The sequence below is a fragment of the Cherax quadricarinatus genome, chromosome 69 (assembly GCF_038502225.1).
Source record: "Cherax quadricarinatus isolate ZL_2023a chromosome 69, ASM3850222v1, whole genome shotgun sequence".
Classification (NCBI taxonomy): Eukaryota; Metazoa; Arthropoda; class Malacostraca; order Decapoda; family Parastacidae; genus Cherax; species Cherax quadricarinatus.
This window is the reverse complement of record NC_091360.1, coordinates 23,010,967-23,031,962: the sequence shown is the minus strand read 5'-3', so window position 1 is coordinate 23,031,962 and position 20,996 is coordinate 23,010,967. Positions and strand designations below refer to the sequence as shown.

General features: G+C 43.4%; 1 protein-coding gene across 1 annotated transcript in view; it reads right to left on the bottom strand.

Annotated features, from left to right (window-relative positions):
- LOC128701885 (putative adhesion G protein-coupled receptor E4P) overlaps positions 1-20,996 on the bottom strand; it is a 245,023-nt gene that overhangs the window by 216,591 nt on the left and 7,436 nt on the right. Inside the window, exon 2 of the mRNA XM_070099874.1 lies at positions 3,412-3,439. The gene's annotated coding sequence lies outside the window, so the exon portion shown is untranslated. The remainder of the gene's footprint in view (positions 1-3,411; positions 3,440-20,996) is intronic.

Below are 20,996 nucleotides of genomic sequence, written 5' to 3'. Positions count from 1 at the left end.
TGTCAGCTATGGTAGTATGTCACTGATGTCAGCTATGGTAGTATGTCACTGATGTCAACTATGGTAGTATGTCACTGATGTCAACTATGGTAGTATGTCACTGATGTCAACTATGGTAGTATGTCACTGATGTCAGCTATGGTAGTATGTCACTGATGTCAACTATGGTAGTATGTCACTGATGTCAGCTATGGTAGTATGTCACTGATGTCAGCTATGGTAGTATGTCACTGATGTCAGCTATGGTAGTATGTCACTGATGTCAACTATGGTAGTATGTCACTGATGTCAACTATGGTAGTATGTCACTGATGTCAGCTATGGTAGTATGTCACTGATGTCAGCTATGGTAGTATGTCACTGATGTCAGCTATGGTCTGTACATGTACTTGCAAAAATAAAGATATGATTATTATAATTTCTATTATAATATTATTTATTATTTACATTATAAAACTCGTCTAGTGCTGTCTGGTGTAGCTCCTCTAGCCTCTCCTTATAGCTCACTCTCCTTATAGCTCACTCTCCTTATAGCTCACTCTCCTTATAGCTCACTCTCCTTATAGCTCACTCTCCTTATAGTTCACTCTCCTTATAGCTCACTCTCCTTATAGCTCACTCTCCTTATAGTTCACTCTCCTTATAGCTCACTCTCCTTATAGCTCACTCTCCTTATAGTTCACTCTCCTTATAGCTCACTCTCCTTATAGCTCACTCTCCTTATAGCTCACTCTCCTTATAGTTCACTCTCCTTATAGCTCACTCTCCTTATAGCTCACTCTCCTTATAGTTCACTCTCCTTATAGCTCACTCTCCTTATAGTTCACTCTCCTTATAGCTCACTCTCCTTATAGTTCACTCTCCTTATAGCTCACTCTCCTTATAGCTCACTCTCCTTATAGCTCACTCTCCTTATAGCTCACTCTCCTTATAGCTCACTCTCCTTATAGCTCACTCTCCTTATAGTTCACTCTCCTTATAGTTCACTCTCCTTATAGCTCACTCTCCTTATAGTTCACTCTCCTTATAGCTCACTCTCCTTATAGCTCACTCTCCTTATAGTTCACTCTCCTTATAGTTCACTCTCCTTATAGCTCACTCTCCTTATAGTTCACTCTCCTTATAGCTCATTCTCCTTATAGCTCACTCTCCTTATAGTTCACTCTCCTTATAGTTCACTCTCCTTATAGCTCACTCTCCTTATAGCTCACTCTCCTTATAGCTCACTCTCCTTATAGCTCACTCTCCTTATAGCTCACTCTCCTTAGCTCTGCAAGTAACTTCAATGGAATACCTCTGCATCTCTAAATGCAATGGAAAACGCCCAAATGATCCATTTATTTAAATTAGGTTAGTGTGGTTAAAATGGTAGTTTAGTGGAGCGAGGGGGGAGAGTTTTGTGGCCAACAACACCACCTACATAGCTTTCCTGCAACACCACCTGGATAACTTTACTGCAACACCACCTGGATAACTTTCCTGCAACACCACCTGGATAACTTTACTGCAACACCACCTGGATACCTTACTGGCTAAGTTTGGCTTCAGTAGGAATTCACTTTGATACAGATTTCCACCTGCTCTGGTAGGATTGTATTTGTTGATTGTTTAATTGTAATTGTAATGACCATACGTAGTATTGTTGTGGCCTTCAGTCACTGTCACCTCTCCTGTATGTATGTTAATATTTTCTTTTGCATGTCTCAGGCCTTTCATAACAGCCTGGTCAGCAGTTACAGCGCCTGAGTCACATGTGTGGATAATTAATTTATAATTAACCAGAGGAGTCTCCACACCTCCAACACTGTGTGTGGGAACATTTAGATAAGATAAGATTTCGTTCGGATTTTTAACCCCGGAGGGTTAGCCACCCAGGATAACCCAAGAAAGTCAGTGCGTCATCGAGGACTGTCTAACTTATTTCCATTGTGGTCCTTAATCTTGTCCCCCAGGATGCGACCCACACCAGTCGACTAACACCCAGGTACCTATTTGCTGCTAGGTGAACAGGACAACAGGTGTAAGGAAACGTGTCAAATGTTTCCACCCGCCGGGAATCGAACCCGGGCCCTCCGTGTGTGAAGCGGGAGCTTTAGCCACCAGACCACCGGTGGCTGTCTTCCAGCGTGACGATAGTTCCTCAATGTGGAGGCTGTCTTCCAGCGTGACGATAGTTCCTCAGTGTGGAGGCTCTTCCAGCGTGACGATAGTTCCTCAGTGTGGAAGGTATCTTCCAGCGTGACGATAGTTCCTCAGTGTGGAGGCTCTTCCAGCGTGACGATAGTTCCTCAGTGTGGAAGGTATCTTCCAGCGTGACGATAGTTCCTCAGTGTGGAAGGTATCTTCCAGCGTGACGATAGCTATGATACCTGGAGGTTACCTGGAGGTTATTCCGGGGATCAACGCCCCCGCGGCCCGGTCCACGACCAGGCCTCCCGATGGATCAGGGCCTGATCAACTGGGCACCAACATCAGTCATTCACCATCATCTAGTGGCACAAGTCATTATCAGTACGCGGCTAGTCACCACCTGTGCCAACCCTACGTGATTCCACCACCTGTCTCAACCCTTCGTGACTCCACCACCTGTCTCAACCCTTCGTGACTCCACCACCTGTCTCAATCCTACGTTACTCCACCACCTGTCTCAACCCTACGTGACTCAACCTGTCAACTCTACGTGACTCCACCACCTGTCTCAACCTTAGGTGATTCCACCACCTGTCAACCCCACGTGACTCTACCACCAAGGGACTGCTCACGGAGTCAAATGCAATGTTTGTAGCATTCACAGAGACCCACTTAATGATCATTATTACAACGAAATATAGATCCCAGGTTATAACCTATTCCGATGCTACAGACTAAACAGACAACAAGGGGGCGTTGGCCTGTATGTCAGAGTCGCTGTACACAACTGTACACAGAACACTACTTGTTTTTTTTAGATAATTCTGACATCTGTTATCTGTATATTACTGTTTCATTATCTGAAGACTCTTTGATCCATCGCACAACATTCATTATTACAGTATTTAAGTCTGCATCTTACGTTTAAGTCCTAGTTTCTAATGATGTACAATATCAAATATTATGGATTCCCGCCATGCCTCTCCTGTCTCACCTTCCCTACTTTGTCATAGACTTTGAAAAGATTTTTAGGGTAAGGAACAATAAGGCACAATACCGTGACTGGAACAATATAAAAACCCGCACATAGGAGAGAGGAGCTTATGACGACGTTTTTTCCAACTCTGACCACTTACAAAAGTCTTTAAATCCATACTGGATATTGTGTGGATATATATATATATATATATATATATATATATATATATATATATATATATATATATATATATATATATATATATATATATATATATATATATATATATGAAAGACACATACCAGACGTTCGGCGACGAAGACTTCACATCTGTAACAAAGAAAATAATAGAACTAGTAAAAAAATCATCGGTATTATTAATATTTGTATGTAGAGAGGATGGAAGTAAATAGAATGACTTCGAGAGTGTATCAGTCTGTAGTGGAGGGGGGAGGGGGGGTAGAGGTCGGGCAAGGAAAGGTTGGAGGAAGGGGGTAAAGGAGGTTTTGTGTGCGAGGGGCTTGGACTTCCGGCAGGCATGCGTGAGCGTGTTTGATAGGAGTGAATGGAGACAAATGGTTTTTAATACTTGACGTGCTGTTGGAGTGTGAGCAAAGTAACATTTATGAAGGGGTTCAGGGAAACCGGCAGGCCGGACTTGAGTCCTGGAGATGGGAAGTACAGTGCCTGCACTCTGAAGGAGGGGTGTTAATGTTGCAGTTTAAAAACTGTAGTGTAAAGCACCCTTCTGGCAAGACAGTGATGGAGTGAATGATGGTGAAAGTTTTTCTTTTTCGGGCCACCCTGCCTTGGTGGACCACCCTGCCTTGGTGGACCACCCTGCCTTGGTGGACCACCCTGCCTTAGTGGGCCACCCTGCCTTGGTGGACCACCCTGCCTTAGTGGGCCACCCTGCCTTGGTGGACCACCCTGCCTTAGTGAACCACCCTGCCTTGGTGGGCCACCCTGCCTTGGTGGGCCACCCTGCCATGGTGGGCCACCCTGCCATAGTGGGAGAAGGCCGATGTCTTAATAAATTAATAAAAAAAGTCAGTTTGAGAGAAATAAAGGTGTTACTCATCTCTGATAACCTCAGCTTCCTAACTTTCCATCAGTTATGGTCTAACACCTCTAAGTAAGTAAGTTCATTCAGGTATACACAATACAGTTACATAGATTATCATACACAGCAGCATATGTGTAGAGAACCTGGGGTAACTCAACAAGTCAGACTGAGTGACTTATTTCCATTGTGGTCTTTTACCTTATTATATAAAGGTGATAATAAATTATTATTATTCACTAATGGAGATAACATCTTATTATCATAATATTAAGACTTTCTACTACACGAGGGTCATTAAGACTATCTACTACACGAGGGTCATTAAGACTTTCTACTACACGAGGGTCATTAAGACTATCTACTACACGAGGGTCATTAAGACTTTCTACTACACGAGGGTCATTAAGACTATCTACTACACGAGGGTCATTAAGACTATCTACTACACGAGGGTCATTAAGACTATCTACTACACGAGGGTCATTAAGACTATCTACTACACGAGGGTCATTAAGACTATCTACTACACGAGGGTCATTAAGACTATCTACTACACGAGGGTCATTAAGACTTTCTACTACACGAGGGTCATTAAGACTATCTACTACACGAGGGTCATTAAGACTATCTACTACACGAGGGTCATTAAGACTTTCTACTACACGAGGGTCATTAAGACTTTCTACTACACGAGGGTCATTAAGACTATCTACTACACGAGGGTCATTAAGACTATCTACTACACGAGGGTCATTAAGACTTTCTACTACACGAGGGTCATTAAGACTATCTACTACACGAGGGTCATTAAGACTATCTACTACACGAGGGTCATTAAGACTTTCTACTACACGAGGGTCATTAAGACTTTCTACTACACGAGGGTCATTAAGACTATCTACTGCACGAGGGTCATTAAGACTATCTACTACACGAGGGTCATTAAGACTTTCTACTACACGAGGGTCATTAAGACTATCTACTACACGAGGGTCATTAAGACTTTCTACTACACGAGGGTCATTAAGACTATCTACTACACGAGGGTCATTAAGACTTTCTACTACACGAGGGTCATTAAGACTTTCTACTACACGAGGGTCATTAAGACTTTCTACTACACGAGGGTCATTAAGACTTTCTACTACACGAGGGTCATTAAGACTTTCTACTACACGAGGGTCATTAAGACTATCTACTACACGAGGGTCATTAAGACTTTCTACTACACGAGGGTCATTAAGACTTTCTACTACACGAGGGTCATTAAGAATATCTACAATACGAGGATCATTAAGAATATCTACAATACGAGGGTCATTAAGACTATCTACTACACGAGGGTCATTAAGACTTTCTACTACACGAGGGTCATTAAGACTTTCTACTACACGAGGGTCATTAAGACTATCTACTACACGAGGGTCATTAAGACTATCTACTACACGAGGGTCATTAAGACTTTCTACTACACGAGGGTCATTAAGACTATCTACTACACGAGGGTCATTAAGACTTTCTACTACACGAGGGTCATTAAGACTTTCTACTACACGAGGGTCATTAAGACTTTCTACTACACGAGGGTCATTAAGACTATCTACTACACGAGGGTCATTAAGACTTTCTACTACACGAGGGTCATTAAGACTTTCTACTACACGAGGATCATTAAGAATATCTACAATACGAGGGTCATTAAGACTATCTACTACACGAGGGTCATTAAGACTTTCTACTACACGAGGGTCATTAAGACTTTCTACTACACGAGGGTCATTAAGACTATCTACTACACGAGGGTCATTAAGACTATCTACTACACGAGGGTCATTAAGACTTTCTACTACACGAGGGTCATTAAGACTATCTACTACACGAGGGTCATTAAGACTTTCTACTACACGAGGGTCATTAAGACTTTCTACTACACGAGGGTCATTAAGAATATCTACAATACGAGGATCATTAAGAATATCTACAATACGAGGGTCATTAAGACTATCTTCAATACGAGGATCATTAAGACTATGTACAATACAAGGGTCATTAAGACTATGTACAATACGAGGGTCATTAAGACTACAATACGAGGGTCATTAAGACTATCTACAATACGAGGGTCATTAAGACTATCTATAATACGAGGATCATTAAGAATATCTACAATACGAGGATCATTAAGACTATCTACAATACGAGGGTCATTAAGACTATCTACAATACGAGGATCATTAAGACTATGTACAATACGAGGGTCATTAAGACTACAATACGAGGATCATTAAGAATATCTACAATACGAGGGTCATTAAGACTATCTACAATACGAGGATCATTAAGAATATCTACAATACGAGGATCATTAAGAATATCTACAATACGAGGGTCATTAAGACTATCTACAATACGAGGGTCGTTAAGACTATCTACAATAAGAGGGTCATTAAGACTATCTACAATACGAGGATCATTAAGAATATCTACAATACGAGGGTCATTAAGACTATCTACAATACGAGGATCATTAAGAATATCTACAATACGAGGGTCATTAAGACTATCTACAATACGAGGATCATTAAGAATATCTACAATACGAGGGTCATTAAGACTATCTACAATACGAGGGTCATTAAGACTATCTAAAATACGAGGGTCATTAAGACTATCTACAATACGAGGGTCATTAAGACTATTTGCAATACGAAGGTCATTAAGACTATCTACAATACGAGGATCATTAAGACTATCTACAATACGAGGGTCCTTAAGACTATCTACAATACGAGGGTCATTAAGACTATCTACAATACGAGGGTCATTAAGACTATCTACAATACGAGGGTCATTAAGACTATCTATAATACGAGGGTCATTAAGACTATCTACAATACGAGGGTCATTAAGACTATCTACAATACGAGGATCATTAAGACTATCTACAATACGAGGGTCATTAAGACTATCTACAATACGAGGGTCATTAAGACTATCTATAATACGAGGATCATTAAGACTATCTACAATACGAGGGTCATTAAGACTATCTACAATACGAGGGTCATTATAACTATCTACAATACGAGGGTCATTAAGACTATCTACAATACGAGGATCATTAAGAATATCTACAATACGAGGGTCATTAAGACTATCTACAATACGAGGATCATTAAGAATATCTACAATACGAGGGTCATTAAGACTATCTACAATACGAGGATCATTAAGAATATCTACAATACGAGGGTCATTAAGACTATCTACAATACGAGGGTCATTATGACTATCTACAATACGAGGGTCATTAAGACTACAATACGAGGATCATTAAGAATATCTACAATACGAGGGTCATTAAGACTATCTACAATACGAGGATCATTAAGACTATCTACAATACGAGGGTCGTTAAGAATATCTACAATACGAGGGTCATTAAGACTATCTACAATACGAGGATCATTTAGAATATCTACAATACGAGGGTCATTAAGACTATCTACAATACGAGGATCATTAAGACTACAATACGAGGATCATTAAGAATATTTACAATACGAGGATCATTAAGACTATCTACAATACGAGGATCATTAAGACTATCTACAATACGAGGATCATTAAGACTATTTACAATACGAGGATCATTAAGACTACAATACGAGGATCATTAAGACTATCTACAATACGAGGGTCATTAAGAATATTTACAATACGAGGATCATTAAGACTATCTACAATACGAGGATCATTAAGACTATCTACAATACGAGGATCATTAAGACTATTTACAATACGAGGATCATTAAGACTATCTACAATACGAGGGTCATTACTAGGAATAAGGTAAAATTACACGTGTGTTAGCTTAAAAAATAAATAATTCCTCTCCTTTCCTGTAGCTACCTGGAGTTTACCTGGAGTTTACCTGGAGAGAGTTCCAGGGGTCAATGCCCCCGCGGCCCGGTCTGTGACCAGGCCTCCTGGTGGATCAGAGCCTGATCAACCAGGCTGTTGCTGCTGGCTGCACGCAAACCAACGTACGAGCCACAGCCCGGCTGGTCAGGAACCGACTTTAGGTGCTTGTCCAGTGCCAGCTTGAAGACTGCCAGGGGTCTGTTGGTAATCCCCTTTATGTATGCTGGGAGGCAGTTGAACAGTCTCGGGCCCCTGACACTTATTGTATGGTCTCTTAACGTGCTAGTGACACCCCTGCTTTTCATAGGGGGGATGTTGCATCGTCTGCCAAGTCTTTTGCTTTCGTAGTGAGTGATTTTCGTGTGCAAGTTCGGTACTAGTCCCTCTAGGATTTTCCAGGTGTATATAATCATGTATCTCTCCCGCCTATGTTCCAGGGAATACAGGTTCAGGAACCTCAAGCGCTCCCAGTAATTGAGGTGTTTTATCTCCGTTATGCGCGCCGTTAAAGTTCTCTGTACATTTTCTAGGTCAGCAATTTCACCTGCCTTGAAAGGTGCTGTTAGTGTGCAGCAATATTCCAGCCTAGATAGAACAAGTGACCTGAAGAGTGTCATCATGGGCTTGGCCTCCCTAGTTTTGAAGGTTCTCATTATCCATCCTGTCATTTTTCTAGCAGATGCGATTGATACAATGTTATGGTCCTTGAAGGTGAGATCCTCCGACATGATCGCTCCCAGGTCTTTGACGTTGGTGTTTCGCTCTATTTTGTGGCCAGAATTTGTTTTGTACTCTGATGAAGATTTAATTTCCTCGTGTTTACCATATCTGAGTAATTGAAATTTCTCATCGTTGAACTTCATATTGTTTTCTGCAGCCCACTGAAAGATTCGGTTGATGTCCGCCTGGAGCCTTGCAGAGTCTGAAATGGAAGACACTGTCATGCAGATTCGGGTGTCATCTGCAAAGGAAGACACGGTGCTGTGGCTGACATCCTTGTCTATGTCGAATATGAGGATGAGGAACAAGATGGGAGCGAGTACTGTGCCTTGTGGAACAGAGCTTTTCACCGTAGCTGCCTCGGACTTTACTCTGTTGACGACTACTCTCTGTGTTCTGTTAGTGAGGAAATTATAGATCCATCGACCGACTTTTCCTGTTATTCCTTTAGCACGCATTTTGTGCGCTATTTCGCCATGGTCACACTTGTCGAAATCTTTTGCAAATTCTGTATATATTACATCTGCATTCTTTTTATCTTCTAGTGCATTTAGGACCTTGTCGTAGTGATCCAATAGTTGAGACAGACAGGAGCGACCTGTTCTAAACCCATGTTGCCCTGGGTTGTGTAACTGATGGGTTTCTAGATGGGTGGTGATCTTGCTTCTTAGGACCCTTTCAAAGATTTTTATGATATGGGATGTTAGTGCTATCGGTCTGTAGTTCTTTGCTGTTGCTTTACTGCCCCCTTTGTGTAGTGGGGCTATGTCTGTTGTTTTTAGTAACTGTGGGACGACCCCCGTGTCCATGCTCCCTCTCCATAGGATGGAAAAGGCTCGTGATAGGGGCTTCCTGCAGTTCTTGATGAACACGGAGTTCCATGAGTCTGACCCTGGGGCAGAGTGCATGGGCATGTCATTTATCGCTTGTTCGAAGTCATTTGACGTCAGGATAACATCGGATAGGCTTGTGTTAACCAAATTTTGTGGCTCTCTCATAAAAAATTCATTTCGATCTTCGACTCTCAGTCTGGTTAGCGGCTTGCTAAAAACTGAGTCATATTGGGACTTGAGTAGCTCACTCATTTCCTTGCTGTCATCTGTGTAGGACCCATCTTGTTTAAGTAGGGGCCCAATACTGGATGTTGTTCTCGACTTTGATTTGGCATAGGAGAAGAAATACTTTGGGTTTCTTTGGCTTTTAGTTCTACCCGCGATTCCTGACTCCTATAAGATTCCTTTAGCTTGAGTTCGATGCTTGCTATTTCTCTGACCAGTGTCTCCCTACGCATTTCAGATATATTGACCTCTTTTAGCCGCTCTGTTATTCTTTTCCGTCGCCTGTAAAGGGAGCGCCTGTCTCTTTCTATTTTACGTCTACTCCTCCTTTTTCTTAGAGGAATAAGCCTTGTGCATACATCGAGTGCCACCAAGTTAATCTGTTCTAGGCATACGTTGGGGTCTGTGTTGCTTAGTATATCTTCCAAGCTTATATCGGTTAGGACTTGGTTTACTTGGTCCCACTTTATGTTTTTGTTATTGAAGTTGAATTTGGTGAATGCTCCCTCGTGACTAGTCTCATTATGTCGGTCTGGGGCTCCGCGCATACATGTCTGAACCTCAATTATGTTGTGATCTGAGTATATTGTTTTTGATATGGTGACATTTCTTATCAGATCATCATTGTTAGTGAAGATGAGGTCTAGTGTATTCTCCAGTCTAATAGGCTCTATTATTTGCTGGTTTAAATTGAATTTTGTGCAGAGATTTAAAAGCTCGTTTGAGTGTGAGTTTTCATCAGAGCTGCCTCCTGGTGTTGTTACTGCAACAATATTATTTGCTATATTCCTCCATTTTAGGTGCCTTAAGTTGAAATCCCCCAGGAGCAAGATGTTGGGTACAGGAGCTGGAAGATTTTCCAGACAGTGGTCAATTTTTAACAGCTGTTCCTGGAATTGCTGGGATGTTGCATCTGGAGACTTGTAGACTACCACAATGACTAGGTTTTGGTTCTCGACCTTTACTGCTAAAACTTCCACTACATCATTTGAGGTATTTAGCAGTTCTGTGCAAACAAGTGACTCTGCAATGTACAGGCCAACCCCCCCCCCTTTTGCCTGTTCACTCTGTCACATCTGTATAGGTTGTAACCTGGGGGCTCCTTGGCGTGGTGAAGTGGCTCTTGGTCTGAGGAATTAGACCTGTCGGTCTCCTTCCTCAGACCGAACCTAATTACCCCCAATCCCCCCTTCCCTATCCTATCCTCCCAATCCTCCCCTTTTTCCTTTCCTCCTCCTCCTCCCCACCCCTCCCTTTTGCCCTTCCTTTTTGGCCTTTGGGATTTTTTCCCACAGGCACGCTAGTTCCTAGGTAGGGGAAAGGGTACCGGAGTCCATCCCATTCCACTGAGGTTCTTGGCGGTGGCGTAGTTTGCCATGGAATCTGGATTGCCTGGGGAAGTCCTGATCCCTCTCCAGTGTCCTGGAGGGTGGCTTTGGGTGTCTCTCGGGCGACGGGTGTATCTCTGGAAGCCACTTTTCGGATTCCGGGTGTGCTGGCTGAAGGAGGTATGCTTTGTGGCGGATATCCGGGAGCCCTCTCTTTTGTCCATCGAGGTAGCTCGGCAGATGTGAGGTTGCTATCCCAGATTGCTGGTTTACTGGCATGATGGGTAGGGTATGGCACGGGTTCCATGCTGCATCTATGCTACTTGCGGTGCTGAGGTCCTCTTGGGTGCAGAGGGAGATTTCTGGCCCTTTCATTCCTCCTAGGAACTATCCCTCCCCGGTCCCCCCTTTTTTTATTCTTTTTTTATTTTTTTTTCTTTTCTTCTTTCTTTTTTTTTCTTAAAAGCAAAAAGAAAGAAGTAACCTAACCACGGAGAACCCAATCCATGAACCTGCTACCCCCGGACCCCTTCTTGATACCGCACCCCATTCTGACCCTGCCTCGTCTTTGGACCACTCTTTGGACACTCCTCATGCCTCTGTACCTCGTGCCAGTGCTGTTTCCTCACCAGCTTCAGGTACTGAGGTCTCGACTGACTCCTTCAATTTATCTGACCTCCACTCTCCCTATGCTTTCTTCCTCTCCCTCTATGGTGCGGCAATTTTCGAATCGCTGGCCCGTTCCATGCCCGACCAACTCTGGTCCCACGCCTAAACGCCAACGACAATTACCAGCTGATGATACTTCTCCACCTTCTCGTTCTTCTCAGAAAAGATCGACACTTCCTGCACTCCCTTACCACACTCAGTTTCAGAATGCACAATGGACTAAATTCTTCACTTTACGACTGACTTCCTCTACCGCCTATCTTTCTGACCACAGTATTGGCAAGGCACTCCTATGCCATGTTGGTAAAGATATTTCTTTTCATGCTCTTAAGAGCGGTATGCACATCATCACTGTACAGAATGCTACCCAAGCTCATGATCTTTCTCTTCTTTCCCATATAAATACTGTTCCTGTCACTATTGAAAAACATCATTCCCTCAATTCTAGTAGTGGTACCGTCATTCTGCCCCATACCATAGTTCAACAAAATTTCCAGACATGTGGCAATGACATTCTTGAACAGCTGGAACTCCAAGATCTCCCAATCCTCAAGGTAGACACTTATGTTCTTCCTGCCCGTGGGCGGAGACGATACCCTAGCAATGTGGCTCATTTAACTTTTGACAGCAGTGAACTCCCATCCTCAGTTTATGTAGCAGGACATCGGTTACAAGTTTGAAAGGTGATCCCTACACCGCAACAGTGTAGAAATTGAACATTAAAATGGTATAAAATACCGACAGATTGTTAGGTAAGACACATATGCAACAGTTAGGTATCTTTATTTCGAAACGTTTCGCCTACACAGTAGGCTTCTTCAGTCGAGTACAGAAAAGTTGATAGAAGCAGAAGATACTTGAAGACGATGTAATCAGTCCATCACCCTTAAAGTTTTGAGGTGGTCAGTCCCTCAGTCTGGAGAAGAGCATTGTTCCGTTGTCTGAAACAATATGATTACATCGTCTTCAAGTATCTTCTGCTTCTATCAACTTTTCTGTACTCGACTGAAGAAGCCTACTGTGTAGGCGAAACGTTTCGAAATAAAGATACCTAACTGTTGCATATGTGTCTTACCTAACAGTGTAGAAATTGCTGGCGATTTGGCCATCCAGCGAAATATTGCAGATCTATAGCCGAATGCCCAGTCTGTGGTGCCGATGACCATTCAAATACGTCTTGCAATCGACCTCCCTCTTGCCTTAATTGTCATGAGGCTCACCCTTTGTACTATCGCCATTGCCAAGTCTACTTAAATGAGCGGGAAATCCGTTACCTCAAAGAGGCAGAAGGTCTCCCTTATGCCATGGCAGTTTTTCATCTCCGCCTCCAAGGGAGACTACCTTGTGTTTCTTATTCCCGTGTTTCAAAACGTCCCCCCACTTCTGGGGTCCCATCTTCTGCAGCCTCCTCTGTGGTTACCTCTCCCATAGTCACTCCTGTATCTAATTCTTTTGCTGTCCTAGGCTCAGATGTCCCTACTTCAATACCTCAGTCTGTTCTCGCTTCTTCGTGTTCTCCCTCACAAGCCTCAGCATCGACGAGATCTCATACGACACCTCCTCCCAATTGTTCCTCTACTTCTCAGAAGTCAAAAAAAGGTCCTTTAACCCCTCCTTCCCTTCTTCCACCTCCTCATTTTACCTTCCCTGTCTCTGTACCGGGTTCTTCCCCTCTCACTTGCTCTGTTACAAGTGTAGAGGTTCACCCTCCTCCTCGTACTATACCTACCTCCCTTGTTCCCTCCCAAGTTTCTTCCTCTTCTGCCACCTCCCAAGTTTCTGCCTCTTCTGTCCCCTTCCACGATTCTTCTCCAGTTCCCTCCACCCTTTCCCCCCCCCCTACCTTGGTACAGTCCATTACAGTTCCAATCTTTACTCATCCTCCCCCTACCATCTCCAATATTGTCTCCCATACGACGTCTCTGAATTCCGAAACACTTGAAGCAATCTCTGAATATATTGCAGAGACCAAACCGTCAATGGACACTGATCCACCCTCTGTTCCTTCTCTCTCCTTTCCTCCATCTGTGCAACTCCTTCACAGCACACTGTTCCTTCACTGCTTGACCATTTTCCGCTGCCTCCGCATGTGGACTTTTCTAACCCCTCTAGTCTGTAGGAACCCTTACCTGCAGATTTCAGGTATCTTTATCATTGCCAATCATGGCCTATTTACAGTGGAATATACGTGGCCTCAGGGGTAATCGGGGTGAGCTTCAGATGTTACTCTCCCAGTTTTTCCCTGTTGGTGTTTGCTTACAGGAACCAAAATTACACTCTGCTGTTATCTCTCCCATCTCAGGCGATAATTCATTGTATTCTTCAGATCCTTTTCTTGATGGGACCTTTAATGAAAGTGCCCTTCTTCTACGCACTGATATTCCGTACCATCAGCTATTTGTTTGTACTTCACTGCATTACACAGCAGCCCGTATCCACTTGCATAGGTGGTATACGCTCTGTTCTTTATATCTCTCTCCTTCTCGGGCATTATCTGTTACTTGGCGATTTTAATGCCCATCATTTCCTCTGGGGGGGTCTCACTGTGATTCCTGTGGCATTCAGTTAGAGACTTTTCTTGCCACCCACCCCCTCCATGTTTTAAATACAGGTACTCACACCCATTTTGATCCTCGGACTCACACTCTCTCTCGCATCGATCTCTCAGTTTGCTCTTCCTCTGCCGCATTAGACTTCACCTGGTCTGTTCTCCCGGACTTACATGACAGTGATCATTTCCCAATCATTCTTACTCCCCCTTCATATTCACCACCTCTTCGTATCCCATGCTCGCAATTTGATCAGGCAAATTGGAACCTTTACTCACAACTAACTGTTTTTAGTGAGGTTCCTTCTTTGTCCTCCATTGATGAGCTTTTACACCTCTTCTCGTCCTCCGTTTTAACCGCAGCTTCTCATTCTATACCCCAAACTTTGGGCAGGCATTCTCAGAAATGCGTGCCTTGGTGGTCTCCTGCTTGTGCTCGTGCAGTACGTTTGAAACACACTGCATGGGGCAGGTACCAGTACAATAGAACCATGGAGAGACTTCTTGATTTTAAGCAGAAGCGTGTGATCGCTCGCCGTGTCATCCGTGATGTTAAACGCACTTGCTGGCGAGATTACATCTCCACCATCACCTCTGCTTCCTCTATGAGTGCAGTCTGGAAAAAAGTACGAAAACTGAGTGGTAAATATTCTCCTGACCCGGCTCCTGTTCTGCGGGTTGCCGGTGTTGATATAGCAAACCCACTAGATGTTGCCAATGAAATTGGCAATCATCTGGTCTGTATTTCTCAGGGGCTCCATCTATGCCCCTCGTTTCTTTCCTCAAAGTCTGCCAGAGAGTTAGCACCCTTGGACTTTTCTTCTCTCAGAGAAGAACAGTATAATGTGCCTTTTACACTTCAAGAACTGGAGGCAACACTCTCAGCTTACCGATCATCGGCAGCTGGGCCAGACGACATTCATATTCGTATGCTACAACATTTACATCAGTCAGCCCTTGCAGTCTTATTATGCCTTTTCAATCTTATTTAGTCACTAGGAGTTCTTCCGCAGCTGTGGAAATCTGCCATTGTTCTCCCTTTCCGCAAACCAGGCACTACGGGACATGAAGCCTCCCACTATCGTCCCATTGCTCTTACCAGTGCAGTTTGCAAAGTGATGGAATACCTGGTAAATAGACATTTAGTGTGGTATTTAGAGACACACAGCAGTCTCTCCACTCATCAGTATGGCTTTCATAAGGGACGTTCTACCATAGACCCCTTACTATGCTTGGATACGTATGTTCGTAATGCCTTTGCGTATAACCATTCAGTTATTGCTATATTTTTTGACCTTGAGAAGGCATATGACACAACTTGGAGGTATAATATTTTGGCCCAAGCCCACTCCTTGAGCCTCCGAGGCAATCTACCATCCTTCCTTAAGAACTTTTTAACTGACAGGCATTTCCATGTTCGGGTTAATAATGTGCTCTCCCCGGACTTGATCCAAGCGGAAGGTGTCCCCCAGGGATGTGTTCTGAGCACAACACTTTTTCTCCTTGCTATAAATGATTTGGCCTCTAGTCTTCCATCAAATATTTGGTTATCACTCTATGTTGATGACTTCGCTATTGCCTGTGCAGGCACTGACTGTCACCTCATTACAGTTTCTCTCCAGCATGCGGTCGACTGTGTTTCCAATTGGGCCACCACACATGGGTTTAAATTTTCCAGCACCAAAACTCACCAAATTACTTTCACTAGACGCTCTGTCATCTCCGATCATCCATTGTACCTCTATGGCTCCCATATCCCTGAACGTGATACAGTCAGGTTTCTGGGCCTCCTCTTTGACCGTAGGTTATCCTGGAAACCTCACATTACCTCTATGAAGGCAACTTGTCACAGTCTGCTGAACTTTCTTAAATCCCTTGCTCATCTTTCATGGGGATCTGATCGTCGAACTCTCCTTCGCCTACATTCCACCTTCATTTTATCGAAACTTGATTATGGTGACCAGATCTATTCAGAGGCTTCTCCTGCTACTCTCTCTAGCCTTAACCCCATTCATCACCAAGGATTACGTTTATGCCTTGGTGCTTTTCGCTCTTTCCCTGTTGAGAGCCTCTATCCGGTCGCCGTGATGCCCATTGCCTTCGCTACTATGTACGCTCTTATGATCTCCGCAATCCTTCCATTTATAGAATGGTCACTGATATTAGTAGACATTATTTGTTCGCCGCCCCTGTTTACTCTGTCCCTTCTCTCTTCGCCTACATTCGCTCTTGTCTTCTCTTCAATTACCACCTTTCTATGTTCATGTAGCATCTCACTTTTCCCTACCCCCCTGGGAAGTTCCAGCTGTTCGAGTCTGTTCTTTCTCTCTCCCTTGCTCGAAAACCCAACTACCTACGGTCGCTTCCCGCTCTCTTTTTCTTGACCACTTCCACTCTCATTCTCATGCCATTGCAGTGTACACAGATGGCTCTAAGTCTTCTGATGGCATAGGATTCACAGCAGTGTTTCCAGACAGCGTCGTACGAGGACATTTACTATCTTCGGCTAGTATTTTTACTGCTGAATTGTATGCCATTCTTGCAGCACTTATCCGTATTGCATCTATGTCTGTGTCATCATTTGTAGTTGTTTCAGACTCCCTTAGTGCTTTACAGGCTATACAGAAATTTGATACACTTAGTCCTCTGTATCCAGCTTTGGCTACGCCGCATCTTTACCAAGCATAAAGATATTGTTTTTTGTTGGGTCCCTGGTCATTTTGACGTACAGGGCAATGAACAGGCAGACACTGCTGCGTGGTCAGCAGTACATGACCTACCAGTTTCATATAGAGGTATTCCATTTACGGACTATTTTGCTGCAATAGCTATCCACCTTCACACCCGTTGGCAAGAACGTTGGTGTACTCTGCTCCGTAACAAACTTCAATCTATTAAACCGAGTATAGGTTACTGGCCGTCTTCTTGTCACCAGTGTCGAGGTTGGGAGACTACTCTCTCCTGTCTTCGCATTGGCCATACTCGTCTTACTCATGGATATCTCATGGAGAGGCACCCTGCTCCTCTCTGTGAGAATTGTCAGACTCCATTATCAGTCAGCCACATTCTGTTAGACTGCCCACTTTATAAACGAGCACGCAGAATTTACCTCCATCGTCGTCTTCACTCTGCTGCTCTCTCTTTACCTTCCCTTCTCGCTGATGGACCCACCTTTCATCCAGACTCTCTCATTGACTTTTTGACAACAACTGACTTACTTCACAAACTCTGATGATACCTTCAGCCCTTTCTACCTCAATCTCTTGCTACCCTCTACCCCCGCACTATCCCCTGCCCCACTGTTTTCTGTAACCCACTGATCATCCCTCCCCCCTTCTGCCGCCCAATACCCTCGCTTCCTTCCCTACCCTGCGGCGCTGTATAGCCCTTGTGACTTAGCGCTTCTTTTTTATTATAATAATAATTTCTGTAGCTACATTCATCAGACACCTTTTGGCACTCTTCTTGAACTGGTTCATGCTATGACTGGATTTGACATTTGCAGGCAGTCTGTTCCATTCCTCTATTGCTGTAGAATAAAAGGTGTTTGAAGCCTGGCCAAGAGCTGTACCTTAATATCCTTAAGAAGCACAGACCTTGCTAAATACCCTCAATAAGAAAAAGATCTCTATTCCTATCACAGGAGCTATATCTTAATACCTATAACAGGTAGACAAGCTCTAGCTCAGCAGCCTCAAGAATAACAAGAGCTCTATCTTAATATCTGGAAGAGACACAAGAGGCCTGACTCAGGCCGCTGATCTCTCTCTCTCTCTCTCTCTCTCTCTATCTATCTTACTCGTCCATCATCTACAAAATACTTTAAAATTTAATTCTTAACAACAATTTGCAACAAACTGGGATAATAAAAGTCATAACATTATCAGGTGGGTTATAATGTATAAGAAACCTTCCTCTGGTATCCTGGATAATGTATAATTAGTAATAATAATGTATAATTAGTAATATTTATGTATAATTAGTAATAATATTGTATAATTAGTAATAATAATGTATAATTAGTAATATTTATGTATAATTAGTAATAATAGTGTATAACTAGTAATAATAATATATAATTAGTAATGTGGAAATTATTTAATTTCCGAAGCTATAGTGCCTAATAAGTGTTTAATGTGTTGATTTGGGTCAAAATGTATTTGAAGATGGAATAGAACCAATAGTGTTTCCTCTGCGCCTGCGCGGATGTGCGGGGGGAGAGGTCAAGACAGGGCATCGAGGAGCGGGAGTGTTTTGAATTGAGTGAAGAGGCTGGGAAAGCATGGGAACAGGAAATTGGCATTCACGAGGTATTCGTTGGCACCAACGAATACCTCGTCCTGCTGGAATAAGAACCGTGTCGGTGTAGCAGGACATCGAAATGACATGGTGAATGGAGGAAATAAGGAGTATCAATCACCCACAGTTAAGTAACCCTTCTAGTTATAGCAGACTGATACTGGCCAGTTAGGTATGTTGTAATTGGATAGGTTGTGGGTGATCCAGCTACATCAAGTGACCACCAGAGAATATCTGGTATGGGGTGGGATTATGTACAAGTGTTTTTCCTTGATGGATATATCCATGTGTAACCTACCCCCTCCCCTTCATTCAGTTAAACTAATATAATCTATACAGTCCACAATTAATTAGTAGTGCCGTACTTGTGGGTGCTATCCAATTTATACTGGTCTCGGATAGATATGGATAAGATTGTGAGGGTCGAGGGGGCCACCTGCAGTGACCAGAGGTGGTTAAGTTTTCTCACATGTCTACACGGTGTGTCTACGGTAAACAGTATAGTTGTTGTCTCCCAATGAGATTACTCGTATGTATGTAATGTTGAGGTGCGTACAGGTAACACCCAAGAAAATTTTCCATAAGTAATATTAATGTATAATTAGTAATATTAATGTATAATTAGTAACATTGATTTTTAATTAGTAATATTAATGTTTAATTAGTAATATTAATGTATGATTAGTAATATTAATGTATAATTAGTAATATAATGTATGATTAGTAATATTATTGTGTAATTAGTAATATTAATGTATGATTAGTAATGTTAATGTATGATTAGTAATATTAATGTATAATTAGTAGTATTAATGTATAATTAGTATACTTTAAACCTAATTAACCTTCAAACTCACTCAAAACACTGTCAGTAAATTTCACAATAATAACATTGATATCTGAGACATCAACACTTCTTTACTACTGTAAATAATGGTAACAATTTTGTGTTCAGAGGATGTAAGTAAGTAGTTGTGACTGATGACGTGGACAGTGACTGATGACGTGGACAGTGACTGATGACGTGGACAGTGACTGATGACGTGGACAGTGACTGATGACGTGGACAGTGACTGATGACGTGGACAGTGACGGATGACAGGATGTAAGTAAGCAGTTGTGACTGATGACGTGGACAGTGACTGATGACGTGGACAGTGACTGATGACGTGGACAGTGACTGATGACGTGGACAGTGACTGATGACGTGGACAGTGACTGCTGACGTGGACAGTGACTGATGACGTGGACAGTGACTGATGACGTGGACAGTGACTGCTGACGTGGACAGTGACTGTTGACGTGGACAGTGACTGCTGACGTGGACAGTGACTGCTGACGTGGACAGTGACTGATGACGTGGACAGTGACTGATGACGTGGACAGTGACTGCTGACGTGGACAGTGACTGATGACGTGGACAGTGACTGATGACGTGGACAGTGACTGCTGACGTGGACAGTGACTGATGACGTGGACAGTGACGGATGACGTGGACAGTGACTGATGACGTGGACAGTGACTGATGACGTGGACAGTGACTGTTGACGTGGACAGTGACTGATGACGTGGACAGTGACTGATGACGTGGACAGTGACTGTTGACGTGGACAGTGACTGATGACGTGGACAGTGACTGATGACGTGGACAGTGACTGATGACGTGGACAGTGACTGATGACGTGGACAGTGACGGATGACGTGGACAGTGACTGATGACGTGGACAGTGACTGATGACGTGGACAGTGACGGATGACGTGGACAGTGACTGATGACGTGGACAGTGACGGATGACGTGGACAGTGACTGATGACGTGGACAGTGACTGATGACGTGGACAGTGACTGATGACGTGGACAGTGACTGATGACGTGGACAGTGACTGATGACGTGGAGAGTGACTGATGACGTGGACAGTGACGGATGACGTGGACAGTGACTGATGACGTGGACAGTGACTGATGACGTGGACAGTGACTGCTGACGTGGACAGTGACTGATGACGTGGACAGTGACTGATGACGTGGACAGTGACTGCTGACGTGGACAGTGACTGATGACGTGGACAGTGACGGATGACGTGGACAGTGACTGATGACGTGGACAGTGACTGATGACGTGGACAGTGACTGTTGACGTGGACAGTGACTGATGACGTGGACAGTGACTGATGACGTGGACAGTGACTGATGACGTGGACAGTGACTGATGACGTGGACAGTGACGGATGACGTGGACAGTGACTGATGACGTGGACAGTGACTGATGACGTGG